This window comes from Acomys minous (assembly GCF_964271855.1).
Source record: "Acomys minous genome assembly, chromosome: 6".
NCBI classification, from domain to species: Eukaryota; Metazoa; Chordata; class Mammalia; order Rodentia; family Muridae; genus Acomys; species Acomys minous.
Genome location: NC_140487.1, coordinates 9,591,866 through 9,619,057, shown reverse-complemented (window position 1 = coordinate 9,619,057; position 27,192 = coordinate 9,591,866). Strand labels below are relative to the sequence as shown.

At 38.8% G+C, this 27,192-nt stretch overlaps 2 long non-coding RNA genes across 2 annotated transcripts in view; one reads left to right on the top strand and one right to left on the bottom strand.

The window, feature by feature from the left end:
- LOC311599498 overlaps nt 1-26,818 on the top strand; it is a 173,556-nt gene extending 146,738 nt beyond the window's left edge. Inside the window, exon 6 of the long non-coding RNA XR_014779916.1 lies at nt 21,586-26,818. This is a non-coding gene — a long non-coding RNA (uncharacterized lncRNA). The remainder of the gene's footprint in view (nt 1-21,585) is intronic.
- LOC311599499 overlaps nt 1-27,192 on the bottom strand; it is a 93,079-nt gene that overhangs the window by 8,613 nt on the left and 57,274 nt on the right. The gene's annotated exons all lie outside the window — the stretch shown is intronic.

The following is a 27,192-nucleotide window of genomic DNA, read 5'->3' as shown; positions in this document are numbered from 1 at the left end:
AAGTATTTCTAATAGAGGAAAATATAGTAGATTTGAAATCTTATCTAGCCCCAAATACTAATTATTATTTTCTTTATTACTTCCATAGTTTAAATTGTCATTAAATCTTTGTGTATACATACATATATATATATTGCTTTTGTCCATAATCTGGCTTTTGGAGCCTATCTTTGCTCCTTCTCAGTCTGATATGGTCCAGCCATACTGCATCACATCTCTGGTACAAATCCAATAATATTTTACTAACATGTAATTTGTGATGCCTTCTGTGACCAGGTCCAGCATCAATTCCCTGGCCTCCACCATTATGTCTTTCTACTTAATCACACTGCTTTCACTGCCACTTGCCAGGCATCCTCTCAACAATAGTTGTGACTAGCTATTTCTTTGGTGTCTATTGCTCCTTCCTGAAAGGATGACATAGCTGAGTTTCTTGATTCCTCCCCCCAACTTAATCTCTACCACTTTTATTCTCCCTTGTAGTCATTACTAGATACTTCACTTACATATCTTATTTTTCTCTTGCTATAATTTAAGCTTTATTTGTCATGATTTCCACATGCCACCCTACAGACTTTCCTCTTCCTGCTATTACATTTGGCATTCTTTGAAGTACTGAAAATTTTTCTCAAAGGTATTCCTTGGATTCTTTCTCTTTCCAGACCAAAAATAGATTTAACAACCATTAAATTTCCTTTATACTAGAAAAGGAGAACGAATGGCAATACTCTAGGAGCAAACAGCAGACAGCAAAAACATTTGATGTAAACAAAGGACAGATAATACTCCAACCAGAACAGAGGAGCTCCAGATCCCTGCTGTGAACGCACAGAATGATAATTCTGATCAACACTCTGAACCTGAGCACAACTCTTGAAAATTTACGACTTCTTTCTCATCCTGGTGGTCCCTCCTCTGTGCACCTACCAGCCCATTGTTGGTCCATAAATAGTACTGGGAAATAATCATCTAAAGTCAGGATAAGAAGTATTGGTCTTACTTAGGTCTCTTGACCTTTGCTGATTAAGGACAACATCAAAGCTGGTAATCATAGTTTTCCCATTTCTTACAGGCCGCACCCTGGTCTGAGGCTTGATGTAGAGAAAGGATGAACAGGGATGGCCTTTGTGAGACACTTCATACAGCGTGATACAACCTGAACCCTAAAAACCAACAGGAATATTCCACCCAGCATGCTTACTTATGAACGCAATAAATTTGGCATTTCACATTAGCTAGCTCTATGTTTTTATTACCATGGAATAGAACAGTGGGCATTATTTTAAAAATGAGAAAAAATAATTTATCTCTTCAAAAGCTTTGTTTTCAGGAAATACAACCATCATAGTATAAAAGTTGTAAAGCATTTAACTTTTGCTGTTTTGTACAAACTGACATTTAGAAATGAGAAAATTTATATTCTTCTTAGTATCTCATGAGAAATCAGATACTATTATTGGAGAATTTATATAGTCAATAGCTGAAAATACATTGAGCTCTATTTTAGTCCTTAGATAATTTCCACCTTTCCATTTTGCTTTATTAACTCATACTTCTAGTACAATTCTCAGGTATTTATCCTTGTATAATATGCTTTGTACTTTAAAATATGTTTTTGGCTGGCTGTAATGCTGTACACCTGTAACGGCAGCACTTTGGAGCCACAGCAGAAAGAGCACGAGTCTGAGGAAAGCAAGGGCTACACAATGAGCTCCAGGCCAGCTGGGCTACACAGAAAGACTCAATAAAAATTGTTGCTGTTTATTGTACTATGGCCACCAGTAACAAAACACACATAGGGGTTAAAGGTTTTTTTATTTTTGAAATTAAAATATAATTCCATCATTTTTTCTTTTCCTTTCCTCCCTCCAACTCTTCCCAGGTGCGTCCTTGGTTTCTCTCAAACTCAAAGCCTCTGAATTCCTCTTCTGTAACTATCTTCATTTTATTCATTTATACATATATCATATTCATATAGTCATATGTGCACACATGTATAAATATAATCTTCTCAGTCTGTAATATTTATATGGGTATGACTACAGGGCCAATCACTCTATACTAGATAACCAATTGGGGGACTCTTCCCTGGAGAAGACTGTTTTCTTCTACTCTCAGCATCCCTTAGTTGTCTATGGTTCCTTGCCTAGGTCTGGGGTCCTATGAGATTTTCCACCTTCATGTTAGCATATCTCTTGGTGTCTTCCTTGTTCAGGTCTTGCTTAGGCAGGCAACTTGCAGAAACTTCATGGGTGTAGCTTCTTTAACACCTCTAGGAAATGTGGTTTCATGTCATTTCAATGCTGATTTTTTTTCTAGATCAAGTTATCATGTACACTTTCGATTAAATTAATGGTTTTTAAATATTTGAGTGAATTAAAATTCTTTTTATTGATACAATTTTTTAAATAATATGAACAATGAAAAAATTCTTACTAGAGTTTTAGTGAAAGAGATCAATGTTCAAATCTGTTACGTGTGTGTGTGTGTGTGTGTGTGTGTGTGTGTGTGTGTGTGTACAGTTGCCACAGCACAAGTATTGAGGTCAGAGAATAATTGGCTAAAGCTGGCTCACCTTTCACCATGTGAGTTCTAGGGATCGAATGGTTGTCAGGCTTAGAGGTAGATGCTATTACACCCTGAGCCATCTCACTGACCTCAGTGATTACTTATAATATTAAACATTTTATAAAATGAAACATTATGGGTAGACAATGGTTGGGATACTTTATACTACATATGCAAATTTTATAGGCTGTCCCAAAAGATTCTATTTGCTACTTTAAAAAGTATTATCTGTCTATGCCTCGCCATTCATGTCTCAGCCAGTCTCAAAGATATAGTTTAGTTTTAAAATTAAGCTTAGTTGTTTAGGGGTTAAGATGTTTTTAGGTCTAGATAGATGTTTTAAGTTGATAATGATGAGATGTGATAGATATTGATTTACATTAAGAATTTTAGACACACCAAGGTAGGAAGAATATTTTCTTCAAGGATGACAAATACAAATAGCCAGAACACTAAGAATGTGACATTTATATAATTCCTGATTGTGTCATGACTCTTCTTGCTAGAGGTAGTTTATTGTATATATGTGTAATAATATAAATGTATATGTAAAAAATAAAAATACTAAAAAAATAAAAGTATTATGTGTGGAGAATTTACTAAAGAGTCAGAACTTTCAAAGTCTCCAGCCTAGAGACTGACATAATTAAAAGTCAAGAAAGCATCTGAAGAGTATTATGATGAGACAAACAAAGCCACCAAGTAGGAAGTGATGTTGGTTTAAAATAGGGTGATGCTATTAGTGACAAAGAGAAAAATACTGGTGGAAATACATTCTGGTGCTAAAATCAAACACCATGTAGTGATTAACTGAATGTGGAAGGTGAGACAGAGCCAGGTATAATGGACAACTCAGACTTGTGGTTTAAAAAACCAAGTGATGGGACCAGTTAGTGAAATATGGAATTCCAAACTGAAGTAGGTTGCAAAGCAGATGGATGGAATTCATCATTGCCATTCGAGGGCTTTTCTGTTAAGTACCCTTTAAGCCATAGTGAAGTGTAGAATAGAATGAACCAAAGCACTTCTCCAGGTTCTGTGAGCCTCAGTATTTCTCGTGAAATTGTTAACGCTGAAGATATTGGGCATCACCTATAAAGATTGCGTACTCATAAATTCTAGTGATAGTGGGGAGACAATTTGAATTTTTAAGTTGTAACTCTGTGATATTGAAATTGGTTTAAAGATGTATGTTGAAATCCACTGAGGTAGAGTATTAAATGTGGAGGTCACTGTCACATGGATAATATGTGAAACCTTGGGAGTGGGTGACAGTCCATACAAATGAAAACCCAGACTCAAATTTTAGTGAAATTCAAAATGTAAGTATCATTGAGATATAGAAGGTGCCAAAAAGATTAACACAACAAGACTGAAGAGTAGATCTGTGATATATAGACTGCTTCGAAGAGATTGAAGAGGATGAGCTATGTAAGATGAAAGGCCTTATTCCACTCATCCACCCTTCAAAAATTCAGAGATTTTCAGCATGCAGATAATCCTTGACTGCAGATAATCAGGCAGTCACTGGAAATCACATCTGCTCCAGAGGACTCTGTTTCTATTATGCTTGTGTTTCGGGGTACACTCTCTCTCTCTAGTCTCCAAGTGTGTAATGCACATTGTATTGGTACACTGTCGTGTGTTGTTTGAGATCCCCAAGAAGCTGGTTCTGGTAGTAAGGTTTTTACATTTCATCTGGTGTTCCCCCCTCCCTCCCTCCCTCCCTCCCTCCCTCCCTCCTTCCTTCCCTCCCTCCCTCCCTCCCTCACCAGGGCCATGTCAGACGCATGCATATTTGTTTCAGAGTTCTCCAGGCCCCTTGTCAGGGAATCAAGTTGCCTCCCCTAAATCTGCAACAGTGAGCGATGAGAGAAGCAAATCTACCAAAGAGTAAAATCATTCTGTCCTTGAAAACATGTATTAGGTAAACCATTTCCAAAAGAGGCCTCTATTGCTTATTCCACAACGTAAAAGTGTCAACAGTGGGAAGGAGAAGCCAGAAGTTCACCATTAGGAAGCTGATCCGTAGAAGATTCAGCTGGGATCTAGCAAACTGACTCAAATTCCTCAATTGGTTTCTGCTGGATGTGGTGAGTTGCCACTTTGATAATGTTACCTTCCTGTTGTTATTTGGTCTATGCCATGGAGGCCTCATATGAGGGTCACTTTGCTGTGCCCCAGTTTCTCTCTATTGGGAACTAAAGCTGATTGCTTCAATTAGCCACCCCCCACCCTCAGTAAATTTCTCCTGGGTGTTTTGAGCACCATGTTTGATGCATGCTTTCTCTGTCTCTGTCCACCTCTCTCTCTCTCTCTCTCTCTCTCTCTCTCTCTCTCTCTCTCTCTCTCTCTCTTCTCTCTCTTCTCTCTCTCTCTCTCTCTCTCTCTCTCTCTCTCTCTCTCATTATTTATTCTTTTGTTGTAGCTTGATATGTACTAAAGTAACTCACTCACTCAAACATAAAAAATATGGCTGTAGTATACAAGACTCCATACAGAACTGTGTTAAGGGCACCCAGTGCCAGAAAGGAAGGAAACCATACAAATATTCTTCCTACCACTTTAATAAAAGGTCAACACTCTTTTTGGTACCTGCTACATTCTTTTTCATTGTTTTCACTTCAATCAATTCTTTTCTCTTAAACTGAAAAATAGTAGGTACAAAGTTCGTCTATATTACTACTATTGTTGGTGCTAGTAAGAAACAAAGTCTTCCTATGTAGCCCAGGCTGACATCAAACTCACCATCCTACTTTGAGACCTACCCCAAGTGGCAGGATTAGCAGCATGTGTACCACTACCCTCTGCCTTATTTGTGCTTAAGCAGCGATCTCAAGGAAAATTGACTTTCAATGCTCTCTGAGTATTCTGTAACTTCAAGGAAGCCATCCAGCCTCTTTAGTAAGCATTACACTTGGTGGTCTGGCCAATGGTGGCTGTCATATAATTACAGGCCCAGACACCTGCTCATGACTGAAGTCCTCGAGAGAGAAGGCAGAATTCTACATTCATAAGTTGTTTATTGACACTCAAAGTTCTACTAGAGACCACTCCTGCATGATCACCAGGTTATCCTTGGGATACTTTAGTAGAGTTGGTCAGTAGGGAAACTCTTCTCAACTTCTGATGCATTTCTGACTGTTTGTTAGCCTGTGGGCAAAGACTCCTCGTCTTTAGCAGGTAATTTGCCTACACAGAGCAATCACAAAGCAAACAACCTCTGTCCACAATAAAGTCTACTGGCCACATTTTCCCATGCTCCCTATGTGCCAGTATGTCTTTTCATCCTGTGGAATGTGTCTAAAAAAAACCCTCTGCTTTGTACACAGATAGAACAGCTTTCCAGCTTGTCCACCCACCTATCCGCCTGGCTGCCTGCCCACCTGATTGCCTGAGCTATAGATGTAGCGTGGTCTGCCTTTCTGACACATGGCAGCTTTTTAACAGAATGACCTTTGCAGTATGCAGTCTGACCCACACTACCTCCAATTTTTGTAAAAGCTCCAATCACAAATAATGTGACTTTTGATATCTTCCTAAAGCTCCTGTTATGCAATAAATATAAAAATCTATTTTTAAGTAGTTGGCAAATTAAAAAAGAAGCTATAATTAACTAGTTAAAGAATTTCTGGTGCAAAATTTAGGTATTATAACAAATTATTTCATAACATAAATCATTTTTTGTGTATACTTTTCATAAATTTACACTGTATTTTATTAAAGTGGAACACTATAGTAAGTTCAAAATACCTTTGTTATTGATAATTCTTCAGCCACGTCAGCATGCAATGCTGTTAATCATGAATCCTGATGGCACAACCATCAAGAGCCATTATATGCTTTTACACTGGTAATATTTTCTGCCTGTAAATGAAAAAATATTTAGAACAAAACTAGGATGCTATAGGTAAGAATCATAAATTTTGCCTAATTAAATCAGTCATCTCTGTCCTATTAATGAATTTGCCAACTAATCAAATGAAATCCACCTGCAGTAAATTGTTCTGTCTGGGGAAAAAAAAAGAATGCATCAGCTGCGCTCTGGTTCAGCACTGGCAATGAATACAGGAATGATCTAAATATTACTAGCATCTTCTTCTGCACAAAAGCCATGCACTAGGTTGTACTGTATCAAAAATAAGACAGTATTACTCTCTTCTGACCATCAAGGTACTCAATGTGTGTTAGTATGAAAAAAAGTTTTGCACCTGCTGTCTTTAGATATGTTAATAAAATGAAGTAGAACACTTCCTCCTTCACTAGTCAATTAGTGTTTCTGGGAAGCAAAACTGTTCAGCATTAGAACTGATGCACCATATGGTAGGGCCAGGCCAGATGTAGATTTAGCTACTATGGCAGCTGCACCTGAGCCAATTAACTTTTAATTTTCACTATTAAATACACACATTTATGTACATATATTCTAAACTTAATTAAAAACTTTTAGTTAAAGTTGAGCATGGTGGCCCACATGTGTAATCCCAGCACTTGGGTGACAGAAAGAGGAGGTCACCACGAGCTCAAGGCCAGCCTGGGCTACATAGGTAGTTGCAACTTAGCCTGGCTATAAACAAGACTTTCTCTTTCAAAACAGACTGAATTATAGCTACAATAGGTCTGAGATTTTATCATGTATATCTTTCTAGTTCCTTAATAAATAACTGTATCCAATAGATTCATGATTATTTCTTAGCTGGTTCATATGGAACATTAGAGTGGACCTTCATAGACTGCCTAGCTCAGTATGGTTCTGAAGAATGAGTTATATTAACCCCCTAACACGAAGCACCTGCTGAGTCCCTACATGGCTCCCTTCACAGCTCAGCAATACACTGTGGCCGTCAGATACTGGGAAATTTTAATTTAGCCAGTGAACAAAATAATAAAACAAACATTGGTAAAACTTGAAAAGCCACCAGCAGCCAAGTATAGCCTTTTGAGATGGATAGAACTATAATACTTCAAGTTAAGACCTCCCTTGAATAGACCTGGGATGTAATCTGCCTCGCTCTGACTTGACTTTGTTCCTTGCGGAAACCATAGTCTGGGTAAATCAACTCCTCCTTCTATGCCATACCAGCACCAACAAGTAAAGCACCAGCCACGAGTAAAGCACAGGCCATGCTGATTTTCAGTTTGTGAACCTCAGGTGGCTCTTAGATTTGTATCCTCTCAAAGACTTATTCTCTGACCTCCTTGGCTGGCTTTCATGCCTCTCTTCTTTCCCACACACTTCAAAATATGTCCCCATCCCCATAATATCTACCCAATCACCGCCCTCTCAATCTGATCTTGAACTAAGGCCAAAGTCACCACGTGCACTGTTTGTTCTGTCAGTTTTGCTGCCTTAAGGAAACCTTTTCATTTATTTATAATATTTCTATCCTTCTAGATCACCATCACACATATATAATGATGTTATTTCTCACAATTTAAAAAGACCCTTTGTCTCTTCCTGTTTCTGCTACTGCCTTTACTTGTTATTTTGGTAGCGAAACCCTTTGGATTGATTGTACCATCCCTCAAGTTTCTCCCCTTCAGTGCACTTCCGTTACTGTAACCTATGTCATCACAGAACACATTTCCTTGGCATGGAGGCACTGGCTAGTGATCTCTGCCTCATTTTTAAACCCAGCATTTGCCCTCGTGATTGCCTTTCCTGTCACACATTTCTCCTTTTAATGATTTAGTTTATCTTCAAAGATTGCTTGATCAATTCTTTCCCTCCTTGAACATTCAAGCAGTATCTACCACCAAACATCGACAACAGGAGTCTACTCCTCTGCTTCCTTGCATCTGGGTTAGACTGAACCTTTGCTTTGAATATGGTAGAAATGACTCTTTAAATGTTCTAGACACCCTAACTCTTTGTGCCTCCACTCCCCCCCCCCTCGTGTGTATCTGTCTCTCTCCTTCCCTCCCATATTTCCTTGCTTTTTTCTTTTTTTTTAAGATTTTACTTTATTTTTTGGCATATACATTTATATTATTACATATTACACGTAAGCAGAAAAATTACGTACAGCAAGAAGAACCATGAAACAATCAGGGATCATATGAATGTTACATTCAAGGTGTTTGGCTAATTGCACTTGGCATCTTTGGAGAAAACATCTTTCCAATATTGGTGAGTCTACATTCTGAACGAGAATCAATATCTATCATATCTCACCTCTGCCAACTCAAAAACCTCTATCTAGACCTAAAAACATCTTAACCCCTAAACAACTAAGGTTAATTATAAGACTAAACTATCTGGTCTTCAACCCCATCAGAGACTTGAGAAGGATTGAAAGTTAATTACTTGAGTGAACCAGAAGAGCAATTAAGCAGCTTCCAAAATGAGAAGGTAAAGAAAAAATAACAGAGACAGTTTTCTGCCTGAACAGTCACCCAAAACTCTCTATAACATTAGAGCATCATCTTCAGCCTTCTGGGCCAATATAGCTGAAAGATATATTTGTGAAACAGGAACTATTGAGGACTTGCTTACACTGTCTTGGCAGAGTTTGGCCATTGACTCTGCCTGCATCCAAACTTGCCCATTTTTAGGCAGAATTCTGTCTGTGGCAGAATAGAGAATGCTATTGCTGGCTTGATTAATCATGTTCCCCAATTTTATTCAGGTCCCTATAAATGTACTATTTGCCCCAAGTCAGCCAGAAGAAACCTTAAGAGAAGGATGCTCAATTTCCCCTAATGGTGGATTGGGTAAGTTTATGTTTGCCGTTTTGGGCTACAGATGGTTGTTTTCATTGGGGGTTGTGTCTAAGTTATGATTGGTCTTATTCAGAGAGAAAACAACGTTGGACTCAGGCATGTCTCTCTTCTTCTATCTGTTGTTCATAGATATGGGGATAGAGTTTGAAAAGAAAGAAGGGGCAATATAGAAATATATAAGGATGATCAGATAAAATGGAAATTATTAAATCTACTCCTCAACCTAAGGCCTTATTTGTTACTAACAAAAAAGTTTATTTTTAATTAATTGGTATAGAACTTTGTATATTGGTACAAAATAAGATTAACTTTGATACATTGATACAGAATTCAAATTCAAGACTGTTCTCCACATACATTACATATATTTGTACTCTAATATTTCTACTCTAAATTATAATCAATGCTTACTTCCAATACTTGGAAAGTGCTATTGCAGACTGGTTAGGATAATTCATACATGCCACTTGTTAGTTGATCAAATATGGTCATGTCAACTACCAGCCTATTTTTAATCACAAGAATATACATCCTAGGTTTAACAGATAGATATGATTCCATAGATATATAAGGTAAAATAGTTTGGTAAGTTCTTCAAAGCCTCAGAGATCTACAGAATATTGCATTTAAGAAGTTTTTAATATCTTAAAGATTCTTTGTTAACTCCTGACAACATCCAGCCTACCTAAAGAAGGTGATGAGCATCAAAGATCCTCTTTATGGAGATGGCTTCAAATGTGACAAACCAGCCACTGGGCAAAACGACCTCATTTCTTTCTTTTCTTTCTTATTCCCCCTTGTACTACTAACTTCCTTCATGACAGCATCTCACCGTGTGGCACAAGATGACCTTGATTGTGACTCACACTCCTCCTGCCTCTGCTTCCTGAGTGCTGAGACTGAGGTCACAGGCATGTAACACAATGCCTGTCTCTAGAGCTAATGTCCAAGAGGACTGACAGACTTTGTTCCCCTCCTCTTGGCTCCCTAAGATTCTATGTGAAAAAAAAATCTAAGGGACTTCACAGAAGTGACATGTGGATATAGAAGCCATTTTAATTTTTTTCAAGGCAGTCAAGCCTTCAAATGATTCTAACTTTAATCTATCTTTGGCTATAAATGAATGACAGATACCAAGAAACAAGCTACCAAGCCGAGCCCAGTCAACTCACGTATCATTCCCATGCAATACAGTGCTGGTACTGGACATAAAGCTTTGGATTGGATAGTATATAGCAATGCACCACATTTGACAGGGATAAGAATGTGTTTCTAACCAGGGGATGCTTAATTGATTATGGGTGCTAAGCTACTGTCTTCTAAATCTATTATCCTCTCTGCATCAAAAACATGCTTGCATGGGACTGTGCGTGTAGGGATATCAAGGCCGACCAACTCCTGGGGCTCACAGCATTCCTCAGACTTTCTAGCCAACTTGCTGAATGTTTTTTACACTGTTATCTACTTTACCTATCCACCATGCATCTTTCTTTGTCTCTTGCTTCTTGGATCACTCGCATTTCAATCCGCTGGGTCCTGCTGGTCTTACAGGTCTCCTTTCCCTAATCTCATAGGCATTTTCTCTAATAAAATAGTTGCATGTTTAGTTCTGCCTTGCTAATTGCACAGCGGACCCAGGTTAACATTTGCATTTGCTTGGCCCTTCCTCTTCCTCTATTATCAGTGTGTGGCACTGAAGTCCCTTTACTTCCTGAAGTAAAACTTTTGGTGTTATCCTGGACTCAGTACTTGGATTTGGGCTTCTCTTTTCCATCTGTGTGTCTTTCCTCAGAAATGTAATTCATCCTTATGGCTTTATATATCATCTACGTTTTGAAAACTCCAAAATATCTATTTCTACATTTATTTGTATTAATCATATATACCCCCCCCCTTCTTCACCTACTCCGTTCCCTTCTGCTTATCAATATCTACTGCAATGTCTATCTTCACAGGTTTTTTTTATACTGCCATTTACATCACTCTGATCCAATGTGTCATCGCTCACCTGAATTTTGCAATAGTGCTGATCTGCTGGGCCTCCTGGTTTTCCTCACTCCCTGACTTGTGCTTTAAACGGCTACAAGACTAGTCCTATTACAAAGTGTCAGATTGGTTCTTCTCCCTCCAAGCCCTCAGGAGAATATGTAAGGCCTGTAGTGACCTAGGCATGGAGAGTCACGCCTGTAATTCCAGTCTGCAGGAGACAAGGAGAAAAGACTGGGCGACATGGTCAGATGCTGGCATGCTCTCATTTCCTTGACTAGTATTGGAGTTTCCCACTTGGTACCCCTTGGAGGGCCTCTGTAATGGCCCCATGTTCAGAAATTATTTCCTCCCAGTGTCAGCGTTTCATACTATTCTAGTCAACTTCTCAACCTGCCAGTCATTCCCTGGTGTTACCTTTCCTGAAAATTATAATTCCCCAGGAACTCCTCATTGTACCTGCATTCCTGACTTTATTTTTCTTCTTAGCCCAGCCAGCTACTATTTAATATAGTATATATTTTGCTTACTAATTATTGTGTCATTACATTATAGTACACGTCATGAAGGAAGAGATTTCTTTTATATTTGATTTTGTACTGCTTCTTAGCATCCAGAACACCGAGAAGATACCAAACACAGATAATTCTTATAAAAATAAAACAAAAGGAATAAAAATTTACTACCTGACAACATATAAAACTTTCAATAATATATACTAAACTTATTAATGTGTTTCTTCCTAGGTTAAAAAAAAAAAACAAGAGCAAATTTCATTGTGGTGAAAGGAGACACAAAATGATGGCAATTGTTTCTCTGTGATTGTATATTTTCTTTTTTGTGTGTGTGTATATGTTTATTTATTTATTTATTTTTATTAATAGAAAAAGCAAAATAGGAGAGGGTGTGGCGGCCGCGCCTTTAATCCCATTGATCGGGAGGCAGAAGCAGGCCGATCTCGAGGCCAGCCTGAACTACAAAGTGAATCCCTGGACAACTAGGGCTACACAGAGAAACCCTGTCTCGAAATCACAAAGCAAACAAAATGGAAATGACAGCTTGCTTTCGCTTCTTCTTTTTAGCGTCTGCAATAACTTTTCCCCCTCATCCTAGATCTGGTTGGCAAGTCCATGCAAAGTCTATAAGGCCATGACCTCTCCCCGCAGGTCTACTCTGCTTTCTGCCAAATCTCCCCAACCCATCATCAACTAACGTGTCATCTGGACGACTCTCCCAGGTCCATCTCAAGTCCTAGCTCAGGTCCCAGCACGTTGTCGCCTTCCCAGAGGGCTGCATGCGCCCTCCCTCCCTCCCTCCCAGATCCCGAACAGTCGCTCACTAGTGCAGCATATGGTCTGCCATGGGGTTAGAGTGGGCGAGTTACCGGTAGTAGCGCTTCTGCGGCTGGGGGGCCTCGGCTCCCGCCATGATGCCACACGATCCACGTGGAGTACGGAGGCCGTGATTGTATATTTTCTAAGTGGAACTATTATAAATATTTGAGAGTCATTCCAAAAGAATGCTCTATTCCTTGATCTCCATGTGTAATGTCTCAGTTTTGTCTTGGATCAATGAGCTTCCCTATTCCTGGCTGCTATCCATGACAGAACTTACTGAAAATAATGTCAAAGGGCAATTCTCTTTCTTGTTTTTTGTTTGTTTGTTTGTTTTGTTTTGTTTTTGGAAGAAAAGGCAATTTATACTGAATTCATTTTGTGGTGAAAATCATTTGTTCATGGAGTCCATGCAAACATTAAAGGGCTAGGAAGAAAGAACAGTCCAGAAAATTCAAGTTCTTTCCTCTCCCAACTCCTTTGGATAAGGAAGGTGCCTCTTTTTTAAAATTTTTATTTTATTAATTTATTCATATTACATCTCAATGGTTATCCCCTCCCTTGTATCCTCCCATTCCTCCCTCCCTCCCTCCCATTTTCCCCTTACTCCCCTCCCCTATGACTGTGACTGAGGGGGACTTCCTCCCCCCGTATATGCTCATAGGGTATCAAGTCTCTTCTTGGTAGCCTGCTATCCTAAGGAAGGTGCCTCTTTAGTCACTTGAGTCCTATCATTTTTTTCATGCCAAAATTTCTCCTCCCCATTTTCCTCTCTTGTCTTGACACATATTTAAAACAGCTAAATGCTCAAGGAATTTACCATATCTTCAAAGGGGAGGAAACTGTGTATTCCATTTACTGTATTCTGGGTTATTTTTAGCAGGACTAAAGAATGGTTTTTGACAATAGCAAAATAGAGCTCTCTGTGAACTAGTTATTTAAACCCATTCTGAAGGCATCCTGACAAAAATTAGAGTTTTATTAATTAGATAGCCTGAGGGGAGAATTGAATCTTGAGTCACCACCCTGTGTGCCAAAATAAGTTCAAATCTTCAAACTTAGCCTTGTAATTAGAGGGTCCCAGTGGGAGAGAAAGAATGTAGCCGGTGATGTGCTGTAGTGAGTCAAAACTGCAACAAGCCAAGTCCAAAGGGATGAAAGAAAAAATATGCCTGACTTCCATCTGCAGGAAACCAGAGCACAAAGTTGGCATTTGCTGTTTTGAAAAACAGGAGCTTATGACATTGTCTTTGCACTTTAAACTAAGGAGCTGGTGTCATTATCTACACAAAGGTTAAAAAGGAAAAGTTCAGTTGCCCCCACCAATTTCTGAAGCATAAAAATGCAGAGGAGAGAAATCAATGGAAATCTCTCCCATGCCTCAGGAGGCAATGTTTTCATCTGATAATTGGCACTGGATCTCTGGTGACTTTCCTGCAACTTCTAAAGTTCTCTAAAATAAAGCGCCATGCTGCAGCTCTCATAAATGATAATGCTTATTTTTCTAATATATGACATTTTTCAGGTTATTTGCATTTTAAAGGTCTGAGGAATATTAATCACTGATCAATTGTAGCCCACGTTTCCTGAGTGCGTGCATCCGAGTGTGCGCCCTCGACTTTGCCCTCCTCATAAAAATTCTCTCTTAAGCTCCTGCTTTCATGTGTTTTTAAAATGGTTCAGCACCCCTGCAGCTCTCGTCATTCAGCCTTCCCAAGTGGTCCCTTTGCCTGGAAGATGAAAGGCCTTCTCTACCTCAGTCAGGGCTCCTGTTTCTGCTTTCACACTGATGGAAAATAATTTTAAGATGGGAAAAGAACAGACTCAGTGACTGACCTTGAGCTGGTATGAAACATTTTCTCAAAGGAGTCTTTTCAGTTCTCATGTGGTCTACACTACCAATTAAAAAGGCACCGAATACTCATTTTTTTTTTCAAAATAAATTTTACTGGGTTGTATTAACCAAGTCATTTAAGAATACAGATAACAATATATTTCACGGTTGGATAGCTTTACTCTAATAACCTTATTGGTTTCTTCAGGATATGAATAATACCATTTATTATAATCCTTAAAAGCTGCACATGTTATGACTCGGACACAAACACTGGAGTCAGGATACCTAGGTTCGAATCCTAGATTTCCCCATTGTTGCCTAACCAACCTAAGATATTTATCTTTTATGTGTCTTGTTTCTTCATCTATAATACGTCAAACACACTATTACATAATTCACAAATATTACAGTAGTACTTTTGGAAAATATTCTATACTTTTGGATAATATTCTATTGTCATATCTCCTTTTTACTAACACAGAAACAATACAGAGTTAAGGATACTGGTAACTTTTCACATCTTAGGTATTTAAAAAATCATTTAAAATTTTGTGATATTCACTATAGTTAATACTGATCATTTCAGTAGACTCAACTTTTGATATTCATGAGCTAGAACAACAACACCGGCTCCTTTATGGATGAAGAAATGTACTCTTGTCAAGTGAGAACCACACAACCCATAGCTCAGTTAACAATCAGTCAATAATACATGAATTTTCATAACCATTATCTCCAACAAGCTTTTGTTGAGTAGATTACGTGTATAAGATACTGAAGTAGGTTTGAGGAAAGAAAGCCAAGGCACTGTCCTTCATCATAAGCTTCAGGTCTAGTTGGGAAAGCAGGGAATCTTTTAGTAACACAAATGGAACTAGGAGACAGTATGTTACATGAAATGTTAGGAACAGAAAGACAAATGCTACATGCTCTTACTAATATATGGGAACTTAAAAAAGTTAATCTCTTAAAAGTGCAAAGAACAGCAGTCACCAGGAGCTGAGTCTGGTGGGATGAAATGGTAGATAGAGAAGTGGTGTTTAACCGGCAGAGGAGCACAGCTGAATAGGAGAAATGAATTCAAATGGTTTACAGCAAAGTACAGTGGCAGTAATTGACATCTAATAGCTGAAAATCATGAATCATATGTTCTATTATAACTAGTAGAAATTGTCCAGCATCAATAGCTAAGTAGGGCTTGTGCCTTGGGAGGTAAACTGCCATATATATATATATATATATGCACCTGCAAAGTGCCATTCCTTTGTTTTAGCAAAATGGCTTTTTGAGAATTGCTCATGTTGGTACCTTTATGATTCTAACTGAGCATGCTATGAAACCTCTTAGTACCATCTTGAGCTTTCAAACATGTGCTCTACGGGCTTGAGAGGAGTATACCCAGAGATGTGTTTGTGAAGTGGACAGTTTCCTATAAGTGCAATTTCCTATACGGGGATATATAAGCCCCCTCCCCTGACAAAATCCCATGCTTCTATAACTGGCATTTCCCTTATTCTTACTTCAGGTAATAGGTATTTCTTTATTTGTTAATTTTCTAGTCATATTCATTGGCTTTTCATTTACTACATGGAAATTCATTGCATCTGATTAGACTGATACAAAGAAAGGGTAAATGTTTAAAGAATACTAGTTAACCTGACTTAATCAATATACAGTACATACTTGTGTTAAAATGTCATATCATAGTAAATACTATATAAAAGTGATTATGTGTTCATTGAAAATTTAAAAATCAAATGGATGGATGGGAAAAATGTCAGTATAAAATAAGTGAGGCAGGTAAGCATATATTAGCAACAAGAACTATGCTTGTATTTTGGGTTTTGTCAGATGGACATCTTGAGGCCTTTAGTGAAGAAAGTAATTGAGTAGTCTCAACATGGCAAAGGTAAAGCTTTCATCCAAGGAAATAAAAACTATGAGGTTTGTAAATTGTGATTTCCATGTAGGTATGTTCCACCTACTATTTTCAGGAAAGAATATCATGGGAATGCATGGGAAACTACTTGCTAGAGGCCAAGTAACAAGCAGAATGAGAATAGATACAGAAAGTAGAATTGGGCCAGGTCTGTAAATACTGGGTCACACCCTTATCTAAACGGATTTGCAGTCACCATTTACCTCCTGGCAACAGGGTCCTCCTAGAGGGGCTTACTGTAGGAGCCCCAGACCACTGGCATGTCACAGAAATGGATGCTTCCCAATTTCACACTATAGTAAATATAAAGTATCCCTTGGCATTCAAAAGACATAGGTCAATGACAAGCCATCATGAATGAGGGAATTCTCATGGGGTTCATACCTAAAAAAAGAACTACAGACATTTGAAAAAACGTATAAATTAGAGAGTAGTCAAGTCCAGTGCCATATGCCCATAATCCTAGCACTTGGAGACTTGCAAGAGGATTGCAAATTTGAGGCCAACCTGAGCTTCAATAGTGAGACCGTGTCTCAAACAAACAGGCAAACAAAGAAACACATGAAAACAGATCTTTTGTGAACACTTTCCTAGGGAGTGTGTCAAACCATTCCTGAAAACATCACTCTCAAACTTTTTTCACTGCTCGAGTTCTCAACTTTGACAAGCATTAGAACCATTGGGAAAGTTTTCAGAAACCTTACAGTTTATGTCATATTCCAGAACAACCAAAATTTATCTCTTAGGGTGTGAATCATGCATCAGCTTTTTAAAGGCTCCACCAAAGGAACCTTAAAAAGTTAAAAACACTGTTCTAAGAGTACCATGTTCCCAGCAGAACTACTTCCTGATCTTTGGTGTGGCATTTCAGTTCTACTGTGTAGGGTTTCAGTGTCATCTCCTATACTCCCAGGCCCTGGCCTTCCTAGACCTTTGTCTTCATGCACTTTGTCTGATGGTGATGTAGATCCATGCATAGTGTACCATGTATCTCACCTGTGTTCAATCAAACTGCATATGATCTTCAAGACTCCGTTCAAATGGAACCAGTTCTTGAAGCTCTCACTGATCTCCTGACGTGATGCTTCTAGCCATGCCTAAATGCTGCTGGCACTATTCCTACAAAAGCTGGTCCCCAACTGGCTTCCCTTTAAGTGGAGGGTAGTCTTACTAATTTAATTACAATGAAATGAATGTGCAGAATAGACTTTGACATAAGACTGGGCTAGAAAAGGCCATATACCCTCTCCTGACCCTCTATTTTAAAATATGGGAACAAAAGGACAGTGAGATGATTGAGGAGACCCAGGCTTTCCAACCTGCTAGTCCTTTGAGTCTAGGTGGCATTGGCTGCCAGACATGCAGATGAAAAAGACTCCAGCTAACATCGGCTGAGTCACTCAGCAGAGGCTCTGGGCATCACAAGACAGAGACAAACTGTCCCTGCTGTACCCTGTCTTAGTTCCTGAGCCTTGGAATAATTAGTGGGCAGCAGACACCACTGAGTCTTAGGGTAACTTATTTCACAGCCAAAAGAATGGAAACTCTTGATTTTCTGGCTCACTTTTTCTCTGCCTCGCATATGATGCTTAGCAAGTCTTTTATGTTAGTCAACGTGGTAGATCTCCTGCTCTAGATTACTGGGTTCTTCATGGAAGCAGCCATGACTGATACTTGCACGTTCTATAGTGCCTTGCCCTCAAATGTGCCAAACATTTGAATAGGTTTTTAATTTCTAGTCCAGGTAATGATTATTCCATCATTCTGCTTTTGTCTGTTTCCAAATGCCTGACTGTGTTTTTTTTCAATTATATTTACCTGATTTAAGCATGAATTCATTGTATTATTACATCAATACAATACAAAGACAACAATAAGAAATGTCAAGACAACAAAGTATACAAGACTGAATGATACTGGTATATAATTAATAAAATGCCACTATCTGAAAATCAAATATGTGGGATTAGTGTATATAATCTTTGTTCTCTGGAGAACTGATGAAATTCATAGTTCTTTGGTTTTGGAGAATGCTTCTGACTTCTAGTTTGAATCTTCTAGATATTTATACCTTTAGTCACAATATCTATACTGCAGTTTTCATGTACTTGTTACAGATGTGTGTAGGTACACACGCACATTAAATACAAAGATTTATTTGCTTTTTAAAGGCATTTAAAAAAAGATTTATTTATTATGTATAAAATGTTCTGCCTGTAAATGTGCCCACCTGCTAGAAGAGGGCACCAGACCTAATTATAGATGGTGTGAGCCACCATGTGGTTGCTGGGAATTGAACTCAGGACCTCTGGAAGAGCAGACAGTGCTCTTAACCTCTGAGCCATCTCTCCAGCCCTTTTAAAGGCATTTTTATTTATTTATTTATTTATTTATTTATTTATTTATTTATTTATTTATTCACTGAACATCTTGGTCCTAGCTCCATCCCTCCTCACCTCCTAGTCCCACCTTCTTCCCTGCACCTGCTCCCCCTCCCCTAGTCCTCTGAAAAGCAGCGCCCCCTTCCCATCATCCCAGTCCATCAAGTCTCATCAGGACTGAGTGTGTCTTTTTTTTTCCTGTGGCTTGGCAAGGCCGTCCTGCCACGGGCAAAGTGATAAAAAAAAAAAAAAGCTGGCAACAGAGTCCATAATTTATGTTTTAAAATTATGCTAAGGAAAGACTGGGGATCCTGGGTTGAGCGTCAAGGTTGAACTTCCAGTTGTTTAATGGGACTTGGGCAAATACTTAAGCATCTGACATTCAAGTTCCTTAATTGTAAGGAAAGAGGCAAATTCTCAGCACATTGCTAGGGAAATAAACAAGACTGAATGTATGAAAATTTTTCTCTTGTTCAACATGTTATAAAAATGGTAGCAAGAGCTGAGAAGACTCAGGAGAGGTCAGCCTCACCGCTCCCTCTCTCCCCCCTCCCCTCCCTTCCCCTCCCCTCCCTTCCCCTCCCCTCCCCTCTCCTCTCCTTTTCCTTATCCAATTTTATTTTCTCTCATGTTGAGATGAACTAAAACAAAGCACATATTCAGTTGCCCATATGTTGTCATAAAAACAGAAGTTTTGAGGTAGATGTCATTTAAAACGTGCTGCCTTGTATGAGCATATTCAGGGGGAGGAGATCCCCCTCAGACACAGACATAGGGGAGGGGAGTAGGGGGGGGAAGTGGGAGGAAGGGAGGGATGGGAGGATACATGGGATGGGCTAACAACTGAGATGTAATATGTATAAATTAATAAAAATGTATTAAAAAAAAAAAAATAAAACGTGCTGCCTTATTGAGCAGAAATCTTTTCAGTCTATGATACTTCATTTTGCAATCCTCAACAGGCCCTTGGCTGTTGTCTTTATAGCAGGTACTGGCTATAGAATTTCATTCCTTAAGTAATCACCTCTAAGAAGCAGATCACTACACAATGCAAAGGCCAACAGATCAGGGCCAAGCTGCTCTTGAACTTTATTCTTTCTTTAGAGATACATTGTATATCTCTCTATCTCCTTGCCTCTCTGTCTCTGCCTCTCTCTCTCTGTCTCTCTCTCTGTGTCTCTGTCTCTGTCTCTGTCTGTCTCTGTCTCTGTCTCTGTCTCTGTCTCTCTCTCTCTCTCTCTCTCTCTCTCTCTCTCTCTCTCTCTCTCTCTCTCTCTGTCTCTCTCTCTCTCTCTCTCTGTGTGTGTGTGTGTGTGTGTGTGTGTGTGTGTGTGTGTGTGTGTGTGTGTCTTTCACTTGCTCAGTCTCTATTTACTTATTCACAAAGTCTGGCTCACACACTGTTCCACTCAGATTTTTTTTTCCTCTCAGTTTTTCCCAACACCAAAATAACCCCTGGATAAATGCATCTCAAAATTTGCTATAATTTTGAAACAGTATGTGAACTTATGAAAAGACAGATCTGACTCTGGAGATTGGAGTGTGGGCCAGTATTCTACCATTGAAATAAGTTATTGGGTGCCTCAGATCATGCTCTTACAGAATCACATTTGTGCTACAAGATGCAGATTACAATGGTCATCTCATTGCTTATGTTTATATACTGTATCATCACAGGATAGGTGAGCAACATCTTACAAATGAGGACATACACAATGTGAACATAATCATGCCCTTTCTCTCCCAAGTGTCAAATTCCACTCATGTTACCACTGCTTTCAATGGGCCCACAAGTAAAAGATGATGGTACATAGAATCTGTGAAATTTCACTTCTAGATGCCTGTCTAGCCTCAGTTCTCACAACTCCTTCTCTGTGCATATATTTGATAACTGAGCCATGACAGCTCCTACTTCTCTTGGGGCTGCCACAGCAAACGGCTTGCAATGCCTGCAGTTGACCTTTCTTGAATCTTAAACTTGTGAAATGGCATTCTCTGTTTGGAATATAACATTTTCTCCTGCTCCCTAACTTTCCTGGGGATCACATCTCCTAGAATAACCTCCCTTTCTCCAATTAAACATAATTTCTATTTATCAATCTATTCCTAATATCTCCTTTACACAGTGTCTGGGCCACAGTGAAAGCTTAGAAATCACTTGCATGAATAAACAGCATTTAGTGCACTGTTATAATTGGGACTGCCCATTTTACTATTGCTATACCAAAAAATTCTCAAGAGAAGGAAGCATTACTTAGTCATCTTTTATCTCTACTTATGCACTGCATTAATATTTGTTAAGTAGATGAATGCATAAAAGAGATTAAGGGGTTGGAGAAATGGATCAGCTCCTATACTAGGTCACTCACAACTGCCTGTAAACTCCAACTCCAGAGGACGTAACATACCCTTCTGGACTCTGTGTATGAATGCTAATAGCAACACACACACACACACACACACACACACACACACACACACACACACACCTATAGATCAGTCTCCTGATGGTTTAAACTGGGCACAAGACAACGAAAATACTTAAAGTCAGTGATAGAACTAGAGCACGCATGATGCCTTGGAAGGCCTCCCATTAGAAGGGTTATCAAAAATTCATTCCTGTAGTCCTTACCACAAGAAGAAACAAGCAATAGTGGAAACCAAAAACAAAGCAGAATAAACAAATAGCACACGCGAATACAGACTAAGCAGCAATCCAAAGGAGGAGCCGAAAGTTATTTAAACAAAAACTCTTATTTATTAGTTTTTCATATAATATATTTCAATTATATTTTTTCCTCTGCCAATTCTTTCCAGATTCCCCAGGATTCTCCAGAAGTCTTATTTTCTTTCACATCTCCTTAATTACAAAAGACTGGAACACTTGAAGAATATGGAGGTAATTTATACATAGTCCTTTTAAATTTCCCTATTCTCTTTCCCACACATCTGCATTTCTTACATGTTCCATTATTTTTAATTTTTAGAAATGTTTTTACATTTATTTTCTCTTTTTGTATATGTGTGAATGTATGCATGTGTATGTATGGTGGATGTATGCATGTATTGTATGTATGTATGGATGGATGGATGTATGTATGTGTGTGTGTTTTCACAGTGAACAAAGGTGGTAGAAAGGATGCTTATGCCACAGCGTGAAAAGGAGGCCAGGGCAGAACCCTGCAGGATCAGTGGTCTCATTCCACTTATACTTGGATCCCAGGGATTCAACTCAGACCAATAGGCTTGCAAGGCAGGTGCCTTATATATTATTAAATGTGATTTGTCACTGCATTTTAGCACTTCACTTGTGATCAGGCTGCCATCAGCCTCCACATTCCATTGTCATGTACCTACTTCAAGCTTTTTCTCCCTTTTCTACTTCAATATCTCATGAGCTTAGGTTGATAACTTTAATAGGAACATAGTTATTAATTATAAATATTCATAGTGAAAGAAATTGATTTTTAAGCCTGCCCAATCTTAGCTACAGGGAGAGGGTGGTATCAAGGCTGAAGGCTCAGAGGGCTTTGTTCTTTCCTCCTGTCAATATTAGGCTTCTATAGGGAAGTAGGCCGAGGGGTAAACTGTTTGCCACTGTGGTGCACAACCGTCTCGTTCCCTCCTCTCTCACCTACTCCTCACTGAAAATTCACAAAGCATGCTCTTTATGGAAATCCAAATATGACTTTTTAATTTGTCCCAATCACTGTAGCAAACTTTAAAAAAATAACAAGTATTAGCAGGCATGGGTCCTCACAAGCCACGATCTCATGTTGCTACTCTTTCCTAGCCCTTCCGTGCACACCAAAGATATCCTGACTAAAAAGGATGCTGTGTGCAGATCAGAGGTAGCTGTTCAGTGAGTTCTGAAAAAGGACGTACCTCACCAACACCAATGTGCCTCTGCTTTTTATAGTATTGCTTTTTGACAAGCAGGATCTTGTGCAATCTCATATTTGCAGCCTGTAATGTTTTTTTTTCTAATGGACAGGCTATTTTTAACCAGGAAGGGGCAAAAAGAGAAGAAAGAGCAGAACCAAAGCTGAAAATGTAAAGATCCCGCAGAGATGATCCTGGGGACACTGGGGACTGGTGGAAGATGTAAGCCTCAGGTCTCTCAGCCTCCCTTTCCTTTTGAAAGGCACCTTTTGTCTTTCTCTTCCTAGATAGATTTTTCGAGGTCTGCTCCAGCTTCCTGACAAAACTTCTTTACGTAGAAGGTTTAAAAATGTTTCAATATGGCACACTAGATACAGCACAAGCTCCAGGAACTTAAGTCATAGTCTATGCATCTCTACTGCAGACTGATATAAGGGGATGCTGCAATTGACCTCTGTAAAATGGGACTCTTTTCCTGATCTACCTATAATTTTGCTTTTCCAGGATGAAGCATGAACATATATTAGCCTATTCCATGAAGTCTAAGTTTTGTCAAATACAAGATATGGTCAATATCTATTTGATTATCTTGTACATGATGCTCAATGGGCAATGAGTATATTTCTAAATGAATGTGTTGTTATTTGACAAATAATTCTAAATGAAAGTGTTGTTCTTTGACAAATACTAGCATTCTTTAGGATATTCTGAAAAATTCCAAAGGGATTATAATTGGAAAGAAAAATGCAACCACTGATGTTGCTTTTGTAGTCAGGTAAACAACCAAATGTTATTATTGAAAGCAAGCATTAGAATTCATGGGATTGTACCTTCCCTTGGCCATAGATCAATCTGGTTATCTTAATGCAATACTAGAACTTACACATAGTTCTATTACCACATGTACCGAAAGGCTCCTCCCATTATGGAGTCTATTGCATATCACAGAGAGCAGAAAGTAAAAGGCAGCACTCCATTTGCCAACTGGAGAAACACAATGAGAAGTTTCAAGACAGGAATAAAGGTATGAGGGACAGACACTTGCCTTGTGTGGTGCACTATGAGATGATGGCCACAGCCTTCAGTGGCCACAGCCTTACATTTCTGTCCATTCTGATGTAAAACATCTAATCCACAGTCTGGATATGAAAAGTACATTACCTTTAATGTGTTTACATAACAGCTGCTGTCTCCCTCAGAACTCTTTATTTTTATTTTCTAAGAGTTATTTATTATGTATATAGTGTTCTGTGTGCATGTACACCTGCATGCCAGAAGAGGGCACCAATCTCAATGTGGGTGGTTGTGAGCTAGCATGTGGTTTCTGGGAATTCCAGTGCTCTTAGCGCCTGAGTTTGAAGCCTTACTCTGCCAAAGGAGCAAAGATGCCAGCATCTTGCACCACATCCTTCCCAGGAGCTTTACATTCAAAACTTGGTGCTTCTCACTCTACAAGTATGAAATCTTCGTTTTCATTAATGGTGAGTTTTCATAACAGCTCTCTGTAAAGTTTGTGACTGTTAATAATCTTGAAAAATAGTTTCTGGCTTCTTGCAATACTCATTTTTTTCATTCTAGTTAACTCACACATATCCAAAGAAGTGAGCAGACCACTGATGTCAACTCCTACTTTTATATTAACTGTGTGACCTTAGGTCACTACTGAGCCTCTGACACGCTCATATTCCCATATATAAAATGGAGGTAATTTTAACCACTCTGTCAGAGTTTTAAATCTGTAACATAAAATTAGGACACTTTTAAACTACAGGAAGACTTTGATTAAGCTTTATCTTCTCTTCTGACTGAGTTTCTGTGTTTATAACAAAGGAATCAGGACCCCTGACTCGACTTCTCTCCCTAACTTCTGTCAGTCCCCCAACTGGCTAGACATATAATGCTAGAGGTCATGAGACACTTTTCTTTGAGTTTGCTTGTGTGTGACCATCCACAAATGCCTAGGCAGGTTATATTTGCTTTCGTATGGCTTAAATAAAATCCTAATAAGGAAATTTGGCAGTTTTTCCTCAAATCAGATTTCTTTTCAAAATTTCCCATTTATCCCTAAGTGTCGCTAAAACTCTGGCGCCACCTGGGAGTCCTGGCCATCTAGCCATACCACTCCCCTGTCATCATATCTTATAGTCGGCTTGGTACCAAGTGTTTTTGATTTTTGCTGTTTTGTCTTTTGTGTCTTTTTCAATTCGGTCTCCATTACACATCCTAGTTTAGGCTTTTGTTAAGCCCTGTTGAGACTACAATAATAACACCTTACTTTACTTCTTAATTCTGCCAGTATATTGCTACTACATTCCTTTTTTCTGAAAAAAATAATAAAACAGGGCTTTCAGAGAGTACCTATACAAATGCAGACTTGTCTAAGTTTGCCTGATAGTTGTTTGAACAGTTTTAGATCTTTAAAAGACACCACCACCAAAATAAAAGAAATATTCCTAACATGTGTGATAGACAACCCTAAGGTTTTCAGCCTCAGTGTTCTCTCCCTGGTATTCATATCTTTATGGAATTCCTTCAATTTGAATATGCAAAAGCCCTTCTGATTTGCATCTAGCAAGTAGAACAGGCAAAAATTATGCCATTTCAATGATTGGTTTACAAATATTTATATTAGAATAAAAAGAAAAACTGATTTTTCTGACACTCAGTCTCTCTCTTGCTTGTTGTTGAAAGGCCTGATGCTATATTCTGAATGGTCCTATGAACCAATATAGCAAAGATTTAGTACCTGTGGTCAGTGTATGTGAACCTGCTGACACTCATGTGAGGGAGCTTGAAAGAACACATTCATCACAAGAGCCTTGAGATGGCCACACCATTATTAACACCTTGACTGTAGTCTTCAAAGGCCAGATGACATAGCAAAACTATGCCCTTGGCCCATGACTCACACCAACTGTATCCTGATGTTGTGGGCGTCTAAATTTGGGGCTAATTTGTTTTGCAGTAATACACAATTTTAGTCAGCTTAACAGAAATGAATTTTAATGGATCTATAGCTTTTCTCGTTTTTTCTTCAACTTGTGGTCAGATCCCAGAGGCTATAAACTATAAAGTGATTTCCAACAAGAGCCAGAGAAGATGTGGCTTTTTGTTTTTTATCAAACCAAACCAGACCAGAGCAGACCAGACCAGACCAAACCAAACCAAACCAAACCAAACCAGAGAAGAATATGAGGGGAGGTATATCCACTTTGGCATAGGAACTAGAAAGATATGAATGTCAGAAGCAAGAGAGCCAAGCTCTAACAGTTATATCACAGAGGACATGTGACACTGTGGCAACAATATGGGGCATACACAGCCACTGTTATGTTCTGTAACAGGGAGGCTGAGAGCATATGCTATAGGAAGGAAGAAGAAAGAGTTGTTCATGAGACACACTGGATTTCTGCATCATTTTGTGGGGAACACATACCTGTTTATCTTGTACTAGTGAGACAGCATTCATTTTCCCTGAGAGTGAAACACGGCAAACATAGACGGAAGCTGTCTCCATCATGTCACCTCCCCACTGTTGGGTGTGTAAACACTCTTATGCTTGGCTTCAACTTATATTATATTCTGCTCCCATTATAGGGACATGTACCCACCCCCACAATAATTTTTTTAGCTTTATCACTGACTTTAACCTTCATTTTCCTATTTAATTAATATCTCTTCATTTTCAAACTGTAAGGAAAATACTACTTTCCATATGTCAAGTCAAATGCTTCCCCTCTGAATATCTAACATGAAACTATAGATTAAGATTCTAATTCTACCAATTAGGTAGATATAAGTCCTGATTTATTTAGAGCATTGTGGTATTGATTAGATATACAATATGTATAACCTTGTAATTGCCCTTAGGGACAGTTAATTCTACAATGAAGACAAATTCTTTCTTTTTGAAACAAGTAGGGAACAGATCTTTTATCATTGATCCTTGTAGAACAGATCAAGTGTCTAGCAGTGCTTACTCTTTAAAGGAAGTGAGATGAAACCAGAAGGGACTCAAATGTTTTCTCTGTTTGAAGGCAAGTTTCTGCTTCCACTTTCATTTTGACATTGCTTGTAAGTGGGAGCGTCCAGGCTCTGGTAATGACAAAGCTGGTTGCCTGGCAGGCAGTCTCTGCTTGAGGCTTATTAACAAAAGTTCTTGGTGACCACATGCCAAAATAGGCAGAAGAGAAGGAAAAGGGGGATGAGAAATGACTATGCAAAACTGGACATTTATTCCCAACATGACAGTTTAATGTGTAATGAGCGAATCAGGAAGAAACAAAACTTCCAAAAGAAAGTTATTCTTAATTAGCAAAATGGGGTTCTTAGACTCACCCCAGCCCCTTAGCAACCTTCACTCATTACCCCCACTATGCATTCAAGAGTTATAGATCAAACTGAGTTCTGTCACCCTGGAACAGAGCTTCGTGCACATCTCAATGGTTCAGGCTTACTGCATTCGCCCTCTCCACACTTTTTGACAGAAAATTAGCAATATACAGGATCCTAAATTTTGGTAGTTTTTTTTCTGAAATGCAT